Raw genomic sequence first — 19436 nt, 5'->3', positions numbered from 1 at the left:
GGACTACCTGTACTGAATCCTCCATGTGTGTGGTCTTCAACTCAGAATTACCTAGCCATCTAGGTAATTACCTAGTTAAGAAATTCAACCATTAAATCTACCAAATCTGAAGCATTCTACCTGCAAGAGAGAAACTAAAACACTAAACTAAAGATACACAGACTGAGGTAAATTCTATTAATTCCCACTGGAATTAATAGGATACAGATATGTAGTTAAAGGCTTACGAATATTGGATTTTCAGAGGAGTGTAGGATTAACCAAAATTGAAAATTCCAATATGTCCCCATGCTCTTTTCGTTCTTTTCCAGGTTCCTCATTCTCCCACAGGTATCAACCAATAACCCTTAGCACTGAGGATATTGTCCTAATGGGCCTGCTGCAGTTCTCCTCCCATTTACAAGGTAGTTTGCATTTCTGTTTTGAGGTTTCCTCGGGTAGGCCAATAAGTTGGATATAGATTTTTGGACTACATAAGGATCTGCATTTAGAAATCTCATATTTTTGTTAGTACAAAATGTCCTGTTAGACTGCATTGTTTCAGGATTCTGTTCTGTTGTTCTGTTCTAGTCTAGTTTGGTCCAGTCCTTGCTTAGCAGTCAACATTCTGAACATACTAAAGATCTTCCCATCCCTTTTATTGTGCTGATATTAGAGTTTTTGTTATTATATGACACCTTGAGAAGCCTGCTAATATTTTTACTTGTGTAACATTAGCATTATTTTTGTTATAAAGAGATCGGCACCTGGAGAATTAATTGGCTGCTAATATACAAACCATAGTTTATTTTTCATTCCAGCTGGTGACAATTGTACCTAATTAACTGTGTGAAGTTTTCAAATGGTTACGCAATGTGTTTTATTATTTGGTATATTCTTAAAGTTATATGGGGAGAGAGAAATGACTCAGCATCTGGATACTATTTATTTAGCTGTTATCTTTATAGGGGTAAGCATAATGAAACTGAAAATGTTAAAAAGTTGCATCCCAAGATTAGTCTTTTAAAGTTAACATCAATTGGGAAAATGGGTATTTTAAAAAAAACAAAACAAGAACATAAATGTCTTGGTGCTAAATGATGTACAATGACAATAAAGGCTATTATTATTATTATTACCATTATTGTTATTATTTCTAGCAGACACGGTTACACACAAGGTGTAATCAGAGGTGGTATTCAGTAGGTTCTGACTGGTAGCAGAAATTTTGAGTAGTTTGGACAACCGGTAAATACCACCTCTGACTAGCCCTGCCCCCATCTATTATCTGCTTCCCAAGTCCCAGCTGATTGGGATGAAATGTGGATTTTACAGTATCCTTCCCCTGGAGTGGGGTGGGAATGGAGTTTTTACAGTATCCTTACTCTGCCACACCCACCAAGCCATGCCCACAGTACCAGTAGTAAAAAATTTTGAATCCCACCACTGACCTTAATATATGGGATCCAAAACTTGTCAATCCTATCAGATCTTTGGGAGGACAGAGACAACTCGGAGAGGCAATCTTACTTATATCTGGGTCCTGTGCTTTAGCAATGACCTCTAACACCTTGAATTGAACCCAGAAGCTCACAAGCAGTGTAACCCATGTAGTTGAGATGTCACATGAGTACATAGAGACATGTCCATAAAGATAACATCAAATTCCACTTATAGATTTTAGATACACAAACAAAGAGAGCCAAATATATTTGCTCATTCAAGTTCTTGAATGGGACAAGGCATTTCATCCAGGGCATTTTGAATACTTTTTAAAATTACATCAGATGCAACCAAGTAATAATTGACTATTCCACCCCCAAGCCAAAACAATAGTTAATTTTATCTCCTTGGGATTCTACCATCTCATTTACCTATCTGTATAGACTTAGAGTTTCAAATGGATTAACTAATATTCCAAAGGATAACTACTATGCTTCTGCATTCTGGGCCAACTGTAGCTTCCAAGTAGCTTTTAAGGGCAACCCTAGGCAGTCATTATTGCAGTAAACCATTTGTGAAAGGTTTCATGTATGGATGATCATGAGAAAGGTATCCCAGTCCTGTAAAGGATTCAACTGGCATACATGTGTGATTTCAAGATGCCTTGGGCTTTAGCTGATTGAGAGTTACCCTGATAGAAAGTTTGATATATTTTCTTTGTTGTTATCATTTTATGAAATTAAATTTTTATTACTTTATTGTACATTACGTTGTTAGCTGACCAGAGTCCATATAAATTGGTAGCTGTTGTAAATGTTGTCAAATAGGTAAGTAATAAAGGGGCTCATTCAAATATGCTGCAGGGGATTACTGTAAATTGGATATTATAATGACAAAAAAGTTACAGGATGTATTTAATAATCTTTAATACCATGATATCCCTTAAGTAAAATATGGAATATGCAATTTATTTTATTCCTTCCTGGGTCTGTCCAAATGGAAACCAAGAATTCAGTTTTGCTAATCTGAAAGACCTTCTCTCAGAATGGAAGACATGAAAGTGGCAATAATTTAGATACTCTGAAATGTTGGGGAATGGTTGCTCTATGTTCTCATGTAGCCTTTGGAGAGAGTTCGTCCTTATTAGGTTCAATTGTAAGATAAATGCCTGAAGGGACTCAGAAATGAATTGAGTTTTATAGATTGAAAATGATTGTGTAGGACCATTTTGGTTTTAATATATACCCAGGGGAGTCTCCTGGAGGAACAGGGGGACTTTACAAGAAGAATCATTCCTTGGCTAGAGATCTATCACAACAACAACAACAACAACAACAACAACAACAATAATAATAAACAATAATTCATTAGGGTGTGAATTGTATGGATGATCATGGGGGATAAAATAGGATTTCAATGAAAAGAAAATGTTTAAGGCTGCTAGATAAATATCTTTATAGATCCATATAGAGAGAGATGTCCAGGATAAAGAGACTAGGCAAGTTGCCCAATTTAATATCAGATTGGCTTAGGAAAAAACAGGGGACATTATGATCAATTAGACTACATAAACGGTTACTTAATTGGTGTGTTTAAATCAATACATAGGACATGGGAATTATAATAGTATAGGGAATCATAAATGTATTGTTGCCCAGGGATCTCTTCTAGAAAATCAGTCAATTTCTCCCAGACTAGATATTGGAACTGGAAGGAACAATATATTTTTCAAAGATCAAAGTCTTGCCACTGTATGATTTAATAGCTCTATATAATATATACTGTATGATTTTATTTTTAGTCATTACAGTTTTTTTCAGATTATTATTGTTGTTTTGGTTGCAGGGAATGAACCATCTGCACCAAAACATCACAATCTAGATTAATTTTTCCAACATAATTCCTTCCAGGTTTATTGAGCTACAATCCATTATTCCTTCCAAGTTAGCATGAAAAAAACGATGGCAGATTGAGATGATTAGTGTGTTGTAGTACCTATATTGATTACTGGCTATTGCTACTTATACTGAGACAGTATCAAGATACATCATTTCTTTTTGTTTCCATTTTGGGTATATTGGCAGAATCAGAATTCATGCTGAGCTGAAATGTTTTAGGAACTTCTGGCATATATTCCTAAAATATATTCCTTCTATGAGTAATTTTCACATCTTCTTTTCAAAGCAAATAAAACAATTTAATGGCTTAATCTCATCGCATATGCACATGACAAATTAGACCAGAATGTGAAGGATCTGAATTCAGATGCTGTCCCATCTACAGGAACCCTAGCTATTTGGGATCAGACAACGAAGGATACTTTGAAGTAAATATTTTTACAATTTAAAAAGAAGATAAGGAGGCCATGAAAGGCTGTGAAAAGATATAAAAATTTTCTCAAAATAATAGAAAATAAAAACTTTCTACACCATTTTATTCTTCTTCCACCATAATTTTTGTACTAATATTGAACTTTTCAAAATGGCAGTATTTGGAATGCGTTTGGAAAATGAGAGTACATTAATAATTGCTCTTTATAAAAGAGGTGTACAAATAGTAAGAAACGCATTCTAGAAACTTATAGTATAATAATAGTATGATTATAGTATGATATGACACTTATTTGATTTGTATGATCAAATAATACAATACAATTCTAGGCAGTGAACAAATTAAAATAAACAAATAAACAACGCTGAAACTTATCAGTTTTGGTGGCACACACCACCACATCAATAACTTCCTAAACAGTGATTCACTTAAGTTTCCTGGCACAGTGCCTGAGGAAAAGCTAAGTTTTTAATGTTTTATGAAAGGTGATTAGCATCAGAGCCATCCAAATCTGAGGAAATATGCTACTTCAAAGGGCAGACATAGAGACAGAGAAGGCACACCACCTAGGTTCCATCAGTTTCAATGAAGGGCCTTAGACTATCAGACCTTGTGGGATGGGCAGAAGTAATTGGAGAAGGTAAACAACTGTATGTCATGAAGGGCTTTCTAGGCTTTTATTAGCATTTTTAATTGCACTAGGAAACACACTGGAGACAGTGCAGTTTGTGAAGCCACGGTGTTACACAGATGTATCAAGACAGGCCCATAACTACTTACATGGCTGTATGATCAGCTGTAGCTTTGGAGTGATTTTCAATGCAACCTTATCTAGAATCTACTGCAGTAATCCAAAGTGGAAGTCCAAACCAAGGCATGAGTGAGTCCCAATTGGTGCACAAGATAGATTTTTAAGCAGGAGCCATTAGGCAAGGATCTGCAAATTGGGCATCCGTTCTGTCTGAGGGCTCCAACACCTCTCAGTCTACTTAAGGTTTAGCCTGAACTTATTCCCCCCCCCCCCCGAGCCTCTAATTAGTTTGGTAATGAAACGTCTGCAAGAAAACCACCAAACTCAGAGAGCCCCAAGGAACCCACATTTCAACTCTGAATTATAAATATTCAATCAAGACTTTTTGGTCCACAGATTAGAAATAATCGATGTATAAGACAAAAGATTTACATGGCCTGAAGAGAAATCAGAGCTGATGTAGAGGTCTGACCAATCGGAGAGGCAAGTATCACTACATTCTCCAATTCTTAATTTCTGTTGTGCTGCTTTGAAAGCATTCACAAATATTTGTCTGATGGTTCATATGCTGAATGGCATTCCTCCATGGCTAAAGGAACCTAAAATAAATCCTGTAACCCTGCTCACTTTAGCACAGAGAACAGCCTCTCATCTTTACTGTATGTTTCTTGCATTAAATCAATGCTGGACATAAGCAGCAGCTATAATTGTTACAGCACATTATCATCTCTGCAAGTTACATTTATTCAGAAATGCCAGAGAACAGTCTCTAACTAAGGCTATTATTTGCAAATTGTCGGTAACCTGTAAACTTTGCTATTAGTGAAGTTTTCAAGTTGAGCTGGCTCAAATGAGAGTTTACCAAAAATTATTCCTTATAAAGATTTAATCAATTATCCTTGGGGGGAAGAGAACTGTTATAGGCTTCTTTGTCAAAGAAAGTACTTTTCTTCCCCAGCTACCTTGCTTTTCTCTCCTCTGTTGAGTGTCTGCATGAATCTTCCGAAGTGGCTCAATTTCTTTGTGTCCTGTTTTGATCCATACCCCACCCCCTCACCCTGCGATTGCTAGCTCCCTGTTATAATTCCACCCATCCCTCCTTTGCTTTCTCTTCCATAATCTGTCTGAGATTGAGTGTGGATTGACAGCCTGCATCACACCTAGTTGCCAGTCTCACCAGCCTCTTCATTAAGAGAAGGAAAGACCATCCCAAAATTATACCATACATCGTGTATGCCATCATCCTTCTTGTTGCTCATGGAGAAATTGTTATAGATTTGAATTCTGCAGGACCCCTTCAGCAGAACATTAAGCATTGCGCTGAAAGAATACGGAGTCATTCAATAGTTGAGCATCCCGTTTTGAAAAAGGAAAATGGTATAGTTTTCTTGGTTACAGGGGATTTTTTGCCCAAAAATATTTATATTATTAATACTTATCAGAATATAGATTAAACAATTCATGAAGATAAAAATTCTCACTTCTTCCTAAACTACATCTTGGGGAGCAGGGTGTGGGGAAAGTTCCTTTGTTCCCTAAAACATAGAGACTCATTTAGTGAACAATATGCCAAATAAGAAACACATTCAGATACAGAACCGTGCAGCTGTTTCCTGGTTTTTCCCCCCCATTAGTCCCATCTTAGTAGAATCAAGTGCTTGGAGCACAGTTGTTATATTATTTGACAATAAATACATCATAAATTCCACAATATCAGGTGAAGATTTTGCTACAAAAGGCGGTTACAGCAAAAGAACTTTAGAGCTTTTTTTCTCCCCATCTGGATGTTGATTAGGTTTAGCATCCCTTAATATCAGAAATTTATAACCTTTTCAAATAAATATTTGAGAGATATCTTCTGCTAGATTTCATGAATGACAACTGCAGTTTATACATAAAACAAGGACCCAGATTTTGGGGGAAAATATGCAAATAATGCTGACACTGTAAAACACCCAGAGAATGATGTAAAGCATTATGCGGCTGTACGTAAGTCTTATTGCTATTACCACCTCTATCTTCATCCCCTATTCCTACCTTCTTATAGGTGTTGAAATACTTCTCTGAGAATGAATTTTAATTCTTTCAAATGCAATTAGATTTGACACTATTTCCTAAGAATAGCTAAAGTTCCTATTCATTACATAGGTAGCTCTTCATTGTACAAATTAAATTAATCAAAAATGGTAAAAAGCTAATGATCCACTTGGGAGTAAAATTAGCTCCTTAATGAAGGAAATGGAGTTAAGAAAATTATAACAGAATGTACGCTGATGTGCCTTTGGAAATTATAGATTTGCACACACAATATCCCCTTAGGTAGACGAGTTGAATTGTCAGAAATTTGACCCTGGAGATTTGGCATGAGTAAATTCTTCAGGATCCGTTCATAGATATGACAATTTCCACCACCAATATGCCAAGTTTTGTGAATGATTGCAGTTCTAAATTAAATATTAAATAGATTTTTGTGGCAATGGACTTATTTAATCAATTGCTGAGGACACCAAGGGCTAGAAGTGGCTTATAGAGGATTAAAAACAGATCAGTGCAAGTGAGGAAAAAAAAGACAAAGCAATTACACCAGGGAGGTAAAACAGCTTGCACTGCATCACATCTGATGTGGCAGATTACATGTCATCCCTAATTCAAAGCCCGTGAGAAGAGCCAGAGCTTCAATGCCTTCCTAAAAAGTCAAAAGGGGTAAGGCTATAATGACCTGCGGTGTGGGGGGAAGGAGAAAGATGCTATTCTAAGGTCAAGCACAAAGTACATTTTTCTGAGTCTCATAAGATGACATTGCTTTGATGGGGCATGGCAAACTCTTTCCGGTCTTACATGATGGACAGAAACATTTTATTCTTTGGAAATTCATTACATTGGTTATAATACACAGTTTTTAATGGAGTGTATACAGCATTTACTTTCATATTACGTGTGGACAAGGATCATGATTCATGAGATAACTTCTTCAGCCACTGTATGATGAATCATGTGGTATCAACCTGTGGTATGATATGTAACATATCATATCATGTATCATATCAAATTCAGCAAAGCCAACCCAAGGCATTTTCTTGCCTGCATGGTGAGTTGGAATGCATCTTTCCTCTTTCTACAGAGAAATCAATTATTTTCACAATGGTGAATACAGAATAACAGAGTCAGAAGGGACTTTGGAGGTCTTCTAGTCCAATCCCTTGCTTAGGCAGGAAACCCTTCACCACTTCAGACAAACGGTTATCCCAGGGGTCTGCAACCTTACACACTCAAAGAGCCATTTGGACCTGTTTCCCACAGAAAACACGGGAGCCTCAAAACCTGGGTGGGCATGGCCAACTCAACGTCACTCAGTCAGCCAGTCACATGACCCCCCTCCCCCCAGCCATGTGTACCTGGGCTTTGTGGCTCCTGGTGTTTTCTGTAGGAAATGGGTTTTTCTCTCCCTCCCTTTTCTCTTTTTCCTCTCCATCTCCCTCCCTCTCTTCTGTTTTTCTTTCTCTCCCCTTCTCTCATTTGTTTCTCTCTTTTTTTTCTCTCATTCTCTCCCCTCAGCTCTCCCATTTCTACAGTACTGTGCAAAAATTGTAGGCAGGTGTAAAAACATGCTGTAAACAAAGAATGCTTTCAGAAATATAAATGATTGTTCATTTTTGTCAATTTTCAAAATACAAAGTAAGCGAACAAAAGAAAGATCTAAATCTAATCAATATTTGGTGTGACCACCCTTTGCCTTCAAAACAGCAGCAATTCTTCTAGGTACACTTGTACACAGTTTTTGAAGGAACTCGGCTGGTAGGTTGTTCCAAACATCTTGGAGAACTAACCACAGATCTTCTGTGGATGTAGGCCAGGGGTGGGGAACTGTGGCTCTTTTGCGACTTGTGGACTTCAACTCCCAGAATTCCAGAACCAACATAGCTGCCTCAGGAATTCTGGGAGTTGAAGTCCACAAGTCGCAAAAGAGCCACAGTTCCCCACCCCTGATGTAGGCTTTCTCACATCCTTCTGTCTCTTCATGTAATCCCAGACACACTCGATGATGTTGAGATTAGGGCTCTGTGGGGGCTATGCCATCACTTGCAGTACTTTTTGTTCTTCTTTACGCTGAAGATAGTTCTTAATGACTTTGGCTGTATGCTTGGGGTCGTTGTCCTGCTGCAGTATAAATTTAGGGCAAATCATACGCCTCCCTGATGGTATTGCATGATGGATAAGTATCTGCCTGTATTTCTCAGCATTGAGAACACCATTAATCCTGACCAAATCTCCAACTCCATTTGCAGAAATGCAACCCCAAACGTTTAAGGAACCTCCACCATGCTTCACTGTTGCCAGCAGACACTCATTGTTGTACTGCTCTTCAGCCCTTCGACGAACAAACTGCCTTCTGCTACAGCCAAATATTTCAAATTTTGACTCGTTAGTCCAGAGCACCTGCTGCCATTTGTCTGCACCCCAGTTCCTATGCTTTCGTGCATACTTTAATCGCTTTGCCTTGTTCCCACGTCGGAGGTATGGCTTTTTGGCTGCAACTCTTCCATGAAGACCACTTCTGGCCAGACTTTTCCAGACAGTAGATGTGTGTACCTGGGTCCCACTGGTTTCTGTCAGTTCTGAGCTGATGGCACTGCTAGACATCTTCTGATTTTGAAGGGTAATAAGCTTGATGTGTCTTTCATCTGCTGCACTAAGTTTTCTTGGCCGACCAATGCGTCTACGATCCTCAACGTTGCCCGTTTCTTTGTGCTTCTTCAAAAGAGCTTGAACAGCACATCTTGAAACCCCAGTTTGCTTTGAAATCTTTGTCTGGGAGACATCTTGTTGATGCAGTATAAACTACCTTGTGTCTTGTTGCTGTGCTCAATCTTGCCATGACATGAAACTGTCTTTCACAATCTCACCTTGGTAGCAGAGTTTGGCTGTCCCTCACCCAGTTTTAAGCCTCCTACACAGCTGTTTCTGTTTCAGTTCATGACTGGGTTTCAACCTAGTGTGACACTGATGATCATTGGCACCTGTTTGGTATAATTAGTTAATCATACACCTGACTATAATCCTGCAAAATCCCTGACTTTGTGCAAGTGTACCTATGAGAATTGCTGCTGTTTTGAAGGCAAAGGGTAGCCACACCAAATATTGACTTTAGATTTTTCTTTTGTTCGTTCACTTTGCATTTTGAAAATTGTCAAAAATAAACAATCATTATTTTTATGTCTGAAAGCATTGTTTACAGCATTTTTTTCACACCTGCCTAAAACTTTTGTACAGTACTGTATGTCCCTCTCCCCATTCTCTCATTTGTTACTCTCTTTTTTATCTCATTCTCCTTCCATATTTTTATTTTTCTCCCTTTTCTCTCATTTCTTTCTCTCCCTTTCATTTGTTTTTGAATTCTGTTCTTATTGGCGCTGCCTGCATCTCAGTCACTCAGGGAGACATGCAACTGGCTCTCTGCCCTGAGACGCTGGCTCGGGCTGGCTGATGCTCCGCGTCGTAATGGGCTCCAGGAGGAGGAGGGAATGCCGTCTCCCTCATTGTGAAGTGCGCTAAACTTAAGTGTGCTGCACAAGGCTCTGCAAGAGCAGGCCATGGAGGCAGCGAGAGCAGCGGTGTCAACCATAGCCAGGCCATTTTTGGCTTCCTACGGCATTTGTGTGCTTTATTTTTGGCCTCCCCCCACCTCTAGTAGCACTCTGCAGGTCAAAAATGTTGGCCTTACCTTCCAGTTCCAGCCCACGGGACACGCCAAGGTAAGTCCCGCACTTTAACAAAGGTGGGGCCGGTGGGTAGGCAGGGTGATGTGGGAGGGGCAGCTTGGTGGTCCTGCACGGGCTAGATTAATGGCTTCAGCGGGCCGTATGTGGCCCGCGGCCCATAGTTTGAGGACCCCTGCCATGTACCATTACAATGTCTGTCGATAGTCACAACAGACTATATAGGAGCTATGCAGTAGCTGTGCCTTCCAACATCTTACTTTGCTGCTCTGTCAAAATCTGCTTGGGACAGCCACCATTTACTTGAAGATAAGGTCAGCCTTTACACTATCTTAATGGAAACAGAATCTACCTCTGACTTCTCTTTAGCAGCCATGTAGAATGAAGGTTAAGGTTCATTCTCTGAACTTGTCAGCTTCAATTTCTCTTCCCAATTCCTTCTTCTCTTGAACTATCTTTTCCTTCCAAGCTAAACTAATACAGTAAGCGCTGCCTCCTTCCTTACATTATATACCTATATACAGACTGCTACACATGCAAATAGATTAGGAAATATGATTAAGAGTATTAGTGGTAACCTTGACTGCTACCACACAAAACATGTATGATTCCCTAAAACAGGAGGGAATAGAATCATGTCTAGTATTATGTTAGTAGTACTCATATTAACAAATATTTAAATAACTCCGCACTCAATTAGGCAAATGTACAATGCCTTAAAAAGCAGCAATCTTGTTTCTTGTTATAATACATAACTGATCATTGATAAAAATAGCAATCTGGTTCATTTAGTTATCAAAGTAAATCACAGTTTGCTTATCTATGGTTGTTGAATAGACAAAACTAAACGTTACGGCCAGTATGATAAATAAACTGATCCAGTGATATACACTCAAAGGAATTCAGAAAAAGCAGGAACGTGTCATAAAAAGATGACTCACTTTTATTTTCTTTCTATTATTTGATTCTATTATAATTACAACATTGACAAGCAAACTATTGCCTTCTAAATGATTTGAATGTCAATATTACGTTTCTGTGCTATTGGCCATGCTAGCTGAAACGTAAGACTTAAGTCCAAAATATTTGGAGAAATAGTTTGCTGTTGAATACATGAGATGTTGCATGTCTTGCTATGCACAGGACACATTACAGCAGACACTATATGAACACATGATATACACTATACTAGCTATAACAAGTTTAGGAAGTATCTGATGGGATCAGTTCACAAATCTTCTGAATCCAGACAGTACTGCCTTATTTCATGTACTTGCACTAAAAGGATAAATGTACAAGGCAAACACTTGTTATAGAACTAGAATTTTCTCCTGTTGCTACCTCTCAATAAAAGATTTTACAGATCAGTTTTATTTCAGGATGTCTTCTCATCCCTGAGTTTTATTATTTATTATTGTAAATCTGTTCAGAGTTAACTAGTTATAGAAGCTAAGGGAGACTCAAAAGTCTATTAAAATATTTAATATGGGTGTTATTAAAAAGGAGTGCAACATCAAGAACATAGTTTACGTAAATTAATATGGTTTCCTAGAAACAAAGTGTATCCCAAACATCCTAAACTTAATGGAAAACACTGCCTCCTCTTTATTGCCTAGTGATGATATTCAGATAGACTCAATTGAAGAAAGAGCCAAAATGGAAAGAATGTGATTTTAAAGCCATGAGGAACAAAATTCCAAAAAGAAATTACATATCGCTATCATTCTCAGCTGTTCATGGAACAAAGCCTGGTTGGGGATGTCTGGGTGTAAAAAGATGGGATGGAGTAAAGTAGAACAAAGACTGTCCTGAAAGAGGGCACAGCTGCAATATTTTGTTGATGGTTCTGCTGTTAATCAACGTTTGTTTAATTAATCATTTTTTATTTTTTTATTTGCTGTTAATAGATGTTAATATAGACAATATTGCCATCAAAAATGGAAAATACAACATACAAATTGAAATGTAAATAATAAATAAAACAAACACTTAAAAGCCTAGCAAAATATCTTAGCTGGTCTTCCACAGCCAGAGGGTAATGCAATTCTGAAGAAATAAATTACCTAGGAATATAACTGAACTTCTGAGAGGAGGGACACCTCCACGAGAGCCCCTCATGCAGATAAATGGCCAGTCTAATTAGAACCAGTCCCTTATCTAGGCCTAAGTCATGGTTCTCCAAAGTGATCTATACTGATTCCCAAGGGTCAAATGGGACTGTCCAAAAGGTTGATAGCTGTTGCTGTTACTATTATTGTTATTCCTAGTACTAATAAAATAGAATTAGTTAAATTATTTTCCTGTAATAAATGCTTAAGTTGATGAACAATCTGAAACTTAATGAAGACACCAATCAGCTGAAGAGTTTGGGAATCCCAGGGGTACCCAGGTTAACACCAACATCTTAAATTGAGGCCGATAAAGCAAGTGCAATTGGAACAGATCTTTCACTATAGGTTATCACATGGTCCTTGCATCAGCTAGCAGCCTAGTGCCCGCACAACCAGAGTTTCCATATAAAACACCTTGTTAAGACAGCATGTAATGAAAATGTGGATAACTTGACAGATCTGATTAACTCAGGAATTGTTGCAGCTGATGCTCAATAATATAAATGAACTCCTTACTGCACATATCACCTGGGTTGCCAGTGATACTCAAGGAACAATATGTGACGATGAGCCTGCTCTTTCAAATTGCATGAACTCAAACCCTGAATTTCCTATTGACCCAATAGTATTTCTGAATTTTCTGGATTGAATTTCACTTTGCTCTGTTTTATTTCAGTTATTTTTGAATTTAGGCGACATTCATGTCTCATTTAATGGTTTAAAGGGTATTGATGGAGAGGATGGCAAGCAAGTATTACTGGCCGTTATCAACATACTATTTCCACCCACTTTTTTTGGGGGGGGGAAAGTGTTTCTTATACACCGAAAAATACGGTACACTGCTGTTGACCATAAAGGCTAGGCCCAAAGACTGTTTTCACCCTATGTGGTTTTTCCTTGTCCGTTTTCTATATACTGCAACATTCTAGAGTAGACTATAGGGGATGCCTACTAAAGAGAAGGCCTTTTCTGTGGTGGCATTCACGTTATCCATGTTTATCAGGTTATCTGGCACTTTATTGTTGCCTCACATGCAAGCAAAATCAATTCTATTCTCATTGACTTTGAGAAGCTATTTGTATTGATTTTTCTATTTCTTTTTATAGAGGTGCTCAGCTGCTATTTAATTTTTTATAGTTTATATTGGAATGTTTATTTATTATGCTTTTATATAGATCTATTTCAGAAACCACCTTGAGGACTCTTGTCGAAAAGGGGACATTAATCCTGTTAGTAAGGGAATAAATAAATCAGACTTAATAGAATGAAAAGTACTTTGAAAAGGCAGGTATCTATATATAAAGGGTATTTCCCTGAATAAGAGGTTATTATTAGAAAGGCTCACAAATCTGCTAAATATCAAAAAGGACTATGAGTGGAATATAAATACTTACTAGTCTCCTTTAATGTTTGCACAAGAATTATTGGAGAAGTTGAGCTGATTGTTGATAAATACGATCTATGGTCCTCTTATGCCATCTGTTATACAAGTTAAATGAAATATCTTGCCTTTTACCTAAAATAAATATAGTCCTTCAATGAATATTAGGGTATTCTGTCAAGTGAAGGATACATTTGAATTCAGCTCACAATCTTTTGGAATTGGAAAAAGGGGCTTAAAATAATTTTAAGGCATTACAGTTGAAATTCTATACATGTTATTTAAGAGTAAACTCAGTGGCACCATAGTATAGTAATTATTTATATAAACAGGTACAGCACTGGACTATATAATTATTTCTAGGCAATTCATTAATTTGAAATTAATGCCATTATGTAATTAAATCAGCATGGATGTTTATAGCCAGGTTTGTTGTTTGCTTTGTTTTGTAAAGTTTTCGTTTAAGTGCATTCCTGCCCTATAAATGAACTTGATATATGAATAGTTAACAAGAGAAAGTCAGATACAGGCTATCAAAGTAGCTAGAGGTACTAGAATTCAAGAAAATGAGAAACAATCTGAGTGGTTTCAAAATGATGTCAGTCTTAACAAGAACTTGGCCTGATAAGAACAAAATATATTACAAATGTTAGATAATAAATCTAAATGCAATGTACCAAGGGAAGGAACACATTTTAAATGGAACAGTAATTCATAGCAAGTAGAGCAGGAAAGAAATTTGCTCCAGGAGTTATTTTAGTAAAAACCTTGCAGTCATTAAGGCAATGCATGACTCTTGTATAAGACAAGTCAGATACCGGAAAGATAAAGGAGTAGAATATAAATCACAATAAATGGTAAGATTACTGTAGAAAGCACCTCACATCTTCATTGTAATGCTATAGTCACCTTATCTTGAAAGAGAGCATTGCAATTCTGCTATCCAATCTCAACTTTGAGAAAGATTTCCTACCAACCCAACTTTTCTTACTGGAGAAAAGGAGAAATTTGCAGTAAATAAAACATTCAGGAATTTTTTTAAAAAAAGTAAATCTGATTCTTGATTTCAGTTCAGTTCAGAATTGGCATCACATTCACTTATGTCAGGGGTGTCAAAACTCGCAGCCTGCAGGCCGGATGTATAACACACAGGCCATGGCCACCCCCGTTTTAGTGAAGGGGAAAAAGTTGCGATAGGTCACATGACGATGTGAGTTTGACACCTGACCTACGTACTTTTAATTATACATGTACAAGACACATCATGTTTGAATAATTGTTTCACGAATTCAGGGGACAAGGTCTAGTTACTGAAGGACCGTTTATCTCTGTTTCTGCCCAAACAGTAAGATCAGGGGTGAGCTTCAAAAATTTCAGCAACAGGTTCTCTGCCTGGTTGCTGGGTGGGCGTGGCCATGGCCTAGTTGGCCTCCTGCACCTTAGCGGTGGGCCCATTTTCTCCTTCCCCAGGCTCCAGAGGCTTTCCTCAAGCTTCTGAGAGGGTGAAAACTGCCTCCCCTGGGCTACGGAAGGCCCGCTTTTCCCCCTCCCCAAGCCTCAGCGTGGGCCCTGCACTTAACTTGCATTCAAAACGGGCCACGTGGAGACTCCTGGGAGTGGTGGGGCAGGCGGGGCCAGCCAGTGGTGGGATTTGGAGGTTCTCCAAACCAGCCATAACATTAGCTGCGGGTTCTCCTGAACCTGGGCGAACCCGTAGCAGAACCACCCCTGAGTAAGCTCATCAGAGATGGTAAACTACAGGCCCCTTCAGTTAAACAGTCTCATCTATGAAACTCTAGGAAGTATGTTTCTGTTGTAGTACCTGCCCTCTCTGACAGTATCTTCCAGAAGTCTACAGAAAGCTCTGACTAATGATATTCCACCAGATCTTGAAAGCCTGGTTGTGTTCCCAGGTATTGGGGTAGGATAGTTATTATAAGATGTGCGGATTGGGATTTTTTTCTTCTGATCCTTACAACGCAAAAGCATTGTTTATAAGTAAAATTATTGTAACTTTGTTGAGAAAAATCACATAGTAATTAAAATAATTTTGTTTTGAAAATAAATATTTGCAGGACAGATTTTCTCTCCATGTGGACTACTTGTGTGTTAACAGAGACACGTACAGCTGTAAAGGAAGCTGACATAGGAATAATAAATTATTAGAACTCTATACAAAGTTTTGCATCAACATTGATCCTTGAGAGAAACCTAGTAGGGAGAGCGTCCTGATTTAACAACTTGTTCAATGACCGTTTGGAACTTACAACAATGTTGAACCAATGGTAGCTACAACTAATCCTCACAATTATGATGTTGCAATATCCTGCAGTCATGTGGTCACCATTTGCAACCTTTCAGGGTTTTTTTCAAGCAAGGCAAGTGGAAGGCGAGCAGGAGATTGAACATGGGAGGCCACAGAATGTTCTTGCTTAATGACCTGATTTGCTTAACAATGTCAACCAGAAATGCTGGAACTGTTGGTGGTAAGCAGCGTGGTCAAATGACATTGCACTTTATTATTGTGTCACTTATCGATCAAAATTCTGACCCCAATTGCTGTTGTTAAAGGAGGACTACCTATAACCCTAGGAATGAAAGTACCCTTGTATGCCAAGATCTGGAAAAGCTAAGGAAAGGCACGGGGACTAATAAGGACTGGACAATTTTTAAAAAGGAAAAGGATGCAGAGGCCAACCAGTAAGGGTGGGAAGGGGCAAGCAACAGGCAACACACAATCCTAATGTGTGGTACCCCTAATTTGGACTGAGCACCAGCCTAGTCCCATTGCTATCCATTGTGACCCAGGCTGCAATTTCTTAGCTTGTTTTAAGAAACAGCTGGGAGCAGCATGGGTAAAAACAGCTTAAGCCTGCAGCGTGAAATTGCCCTCACCCTGAGGAAACAGTTGTTGAACAGAGACCTTCATTTGTTCCTTAAATTAAATCTGTCTCTCCCTCCCTATGTTATTACTGCAGATACAGGATTAAAGACACTCATCCACTTCCTTCCCATCTAGTTTTGTTCTGCCAAACTATAAACAAGGCTCATATGTTTGTACATGTGTCTGCACTTTGGTAGCTTATGGGGAATTGCCACATTCCCTCTTCTTGAGTACACACAAACACCCACGCTTTCCATCCATAGGCATTAACCAAGGGTGAAAAATTGCAGTTTGGTGGCTCCAAACTGAACTGATCTTGGGGGGGAAAAAAGGATCCCTCAGGCTCTTTTGAATTTAACCAGTTTCATTCTGTGCCCTTGCTTCTTGTTCATCAAAGCTGTGAAGAAAAAAACCGAGGCAGACCAGACCTTGAAAAAAAAAAGACCATTTCAATAGAAGGTTGCCCACCAAACATAAGGGTCTCCGAGACAACTTTAAGACTTACTGATCTCACTTCCCACAAGTCTTAAAAAAGTTGGACAGTCCTGACCGAGAGGGACGCTAAGAGCCCGGTCCTCTTCATTTTTTAAAAAACTATTCCTCCATTTTGTTTTTGCTTTTTTAATCTCAAGTCATTCCTCCCCCCCCTCCTCTCTCTCGATGCCTCTCGCCATTTTTTAAAAAAAACTCTCGCGTCAAGCTGCCTTTCTCCGTGAAATCGCCACAACAAGCCGCATCGCGCCGAACGGGTTGGCAACCGAAGCCGCACGTGCGCCTCCCGCCATTCGCCTCCAGGACGCCCGCCTGGCAGAGAACTGCACGCGCTGAGGCGGCGTCGCTTCATCACCCCCCCTCTCCCCCCCCCCGATTCTGAAGCGGCGCATGCGAACCCTCCGCCCGCGAGGAAACTCTGGCAATCATGCTCGGCGGGAGCCCTTGACGGAGAGAACCACCTGACGGCCTCTTTTCTCACTGGCTGCTGCCTGTTGCTAACCCACGTGACGGCCGGGCGGGCTGTTGCGAACGGCTGAAATGGGGAAGAGGAGTGGGGGGGAGAGACTACAAGCGCTCGCTGGGGGATTTCCCGCCGCCTTCTTTAACCTCCTCTGGCCAACCTGAACTCAAGAAAGTTAACGGCAATGGGAGGCTCCCCGCCGTCGGGCTTTGCATTCAGCCGAGGCTTTTCGAAGCGCGCCACGGGGAATCTGCTGTGCTCCAGATGGTCAGAAGGTGGCGCTGGAGATCCTTCTGGCTTCTACCGACCCATTTTTCTCCGCTGCCGCCTCTCCCCCTACTTTGCCGGCGCCATGGTTCAGAGCTGCTTTTCTTTATTACGCTAAAATTGGTGGGCTCGTTTCTAAACGTGTAAGATGGACGCGAACCAGCTGCACAGCGCAATCCATCATTGAAGGCTAGCTTGCAAAGGGTTTTAAAAAAACTAGAACCGAAATGAGCATCTAAATAAGGTGCCTCTTCCATTAACCTGGGCTGGAACCCAATCTCAGTCAGGGGAGTTGCGGGTGTTTTCAGAGCTAAAACATTTCTTACTTTATTAAAATTTTAAGAGAGCTCCCTTTGCAGCCCCTGGGTTTTGCAGTGTGAATAAATACAAAGCGGTCCTCAACTTACAACAGTTCACTGAGTGACCGTTCAAAGTTCCAATGGCACTGAAAAAAAATGAGTTACCACCGTTTTTCACAACCATTGCAATTCTCAGGAAATCGTGTCACACGATCAAAATTCAGATGCTTGGTGAGTGGTTCATATTTATGATGGTTGCAGGGTCCCAGAGTCAGGTGACTTTCTTGCAAGCAAAGTCTATGGAAAATCCAGATTCACTTTACAACCATGTTACTAATTTAATAAATGCAATGGTTCGCCTAACTGTGCCAAGAAAGTCATAAAATGGAGCAAACTCACTTAAATGTTTTACCCGGCAGCATAAATTTTGGGCTCAGTTGTGGTTGTAACTGGAGGATTACCTGTACAGCTACCAGCTGAGCTGTGGACGTCTTATCTAATCTGGTGCTAGATTTTTTAAACCCAGCCCTCTGAATCTGTTTTAGAAACACCCCCCTCCCCATTCCACCCATGTTTATGGTATATGTTACTAACATTCAGATTTGTATTCCAAAATGAAAGGGGAAGAGGTTAGCAAACCTTTATAAAACTATCACAATTTGTAGATACTAAAGACAAGGTCAGATTTCACTCCAATTCCCTTTTTCTCCTGCAGCATTTTTCCACTGGTTTCTGTGAAAGTTCAGTAGTCTTTAAAAGGGGTTTATAGGCCTTTTTATTTGACTAGTGAGTTAGTGTAAGCCCTGCTTATCCCACCCTTCTCATTAAACCCTGCAGTTCTTAGATCAGTAGCTGTTTTGTGCTAATTATGGATGCCTGGTGAATTGATTGTATGGTCTGTTGTTTTAAATATACAGTATATGTTTGTTGTCTTTGGTTTTTTAAATAGCGTTTACTGGTTTTTGTTCAATTGCGAAGTAATATTTTTGTTTTGTAATTCTACTGCAAAGTGGTAAAGACATATAATAAATTATATTATTATATTATTATTATTATTTAGAATACTTTTGTCTTTCTGAGGTTGAGGTAGGAAGGCAAACTTTCCTGCAAAGTACTAGGGCGCAGCTAGTCACAATTTTTATTTTCTGAAAATACCAAAGGACGTGTGTGTGTGTAGGCCAGAGGTGTTTTTGTTAAGAAAGGTCTTGGTAGAGGCATTCAGCGTCTACCCATGTAGTAAACCAATTTCCTGTATTATACTATTAAAACTTATGCTCAGACTTGGTCACATGATCATCATTTTCAATCCTGTCTGCCA

The sequence above is a fragment of the Natrix helvetica genome (genome assembly GCF_964273705.1).
Source record: "Natrix helvetica genome assembly, chromosome: 4".
Taxonomy (NCBI): domain Eukaryota; kingdom Metazoa; phylum Chordata; class Lepidosauria; order Squamata; family Natricidae; genus Natrix; species Natrix helvetica.
This window is presented reverse-complemented; position numbering follows the sequence as displayed.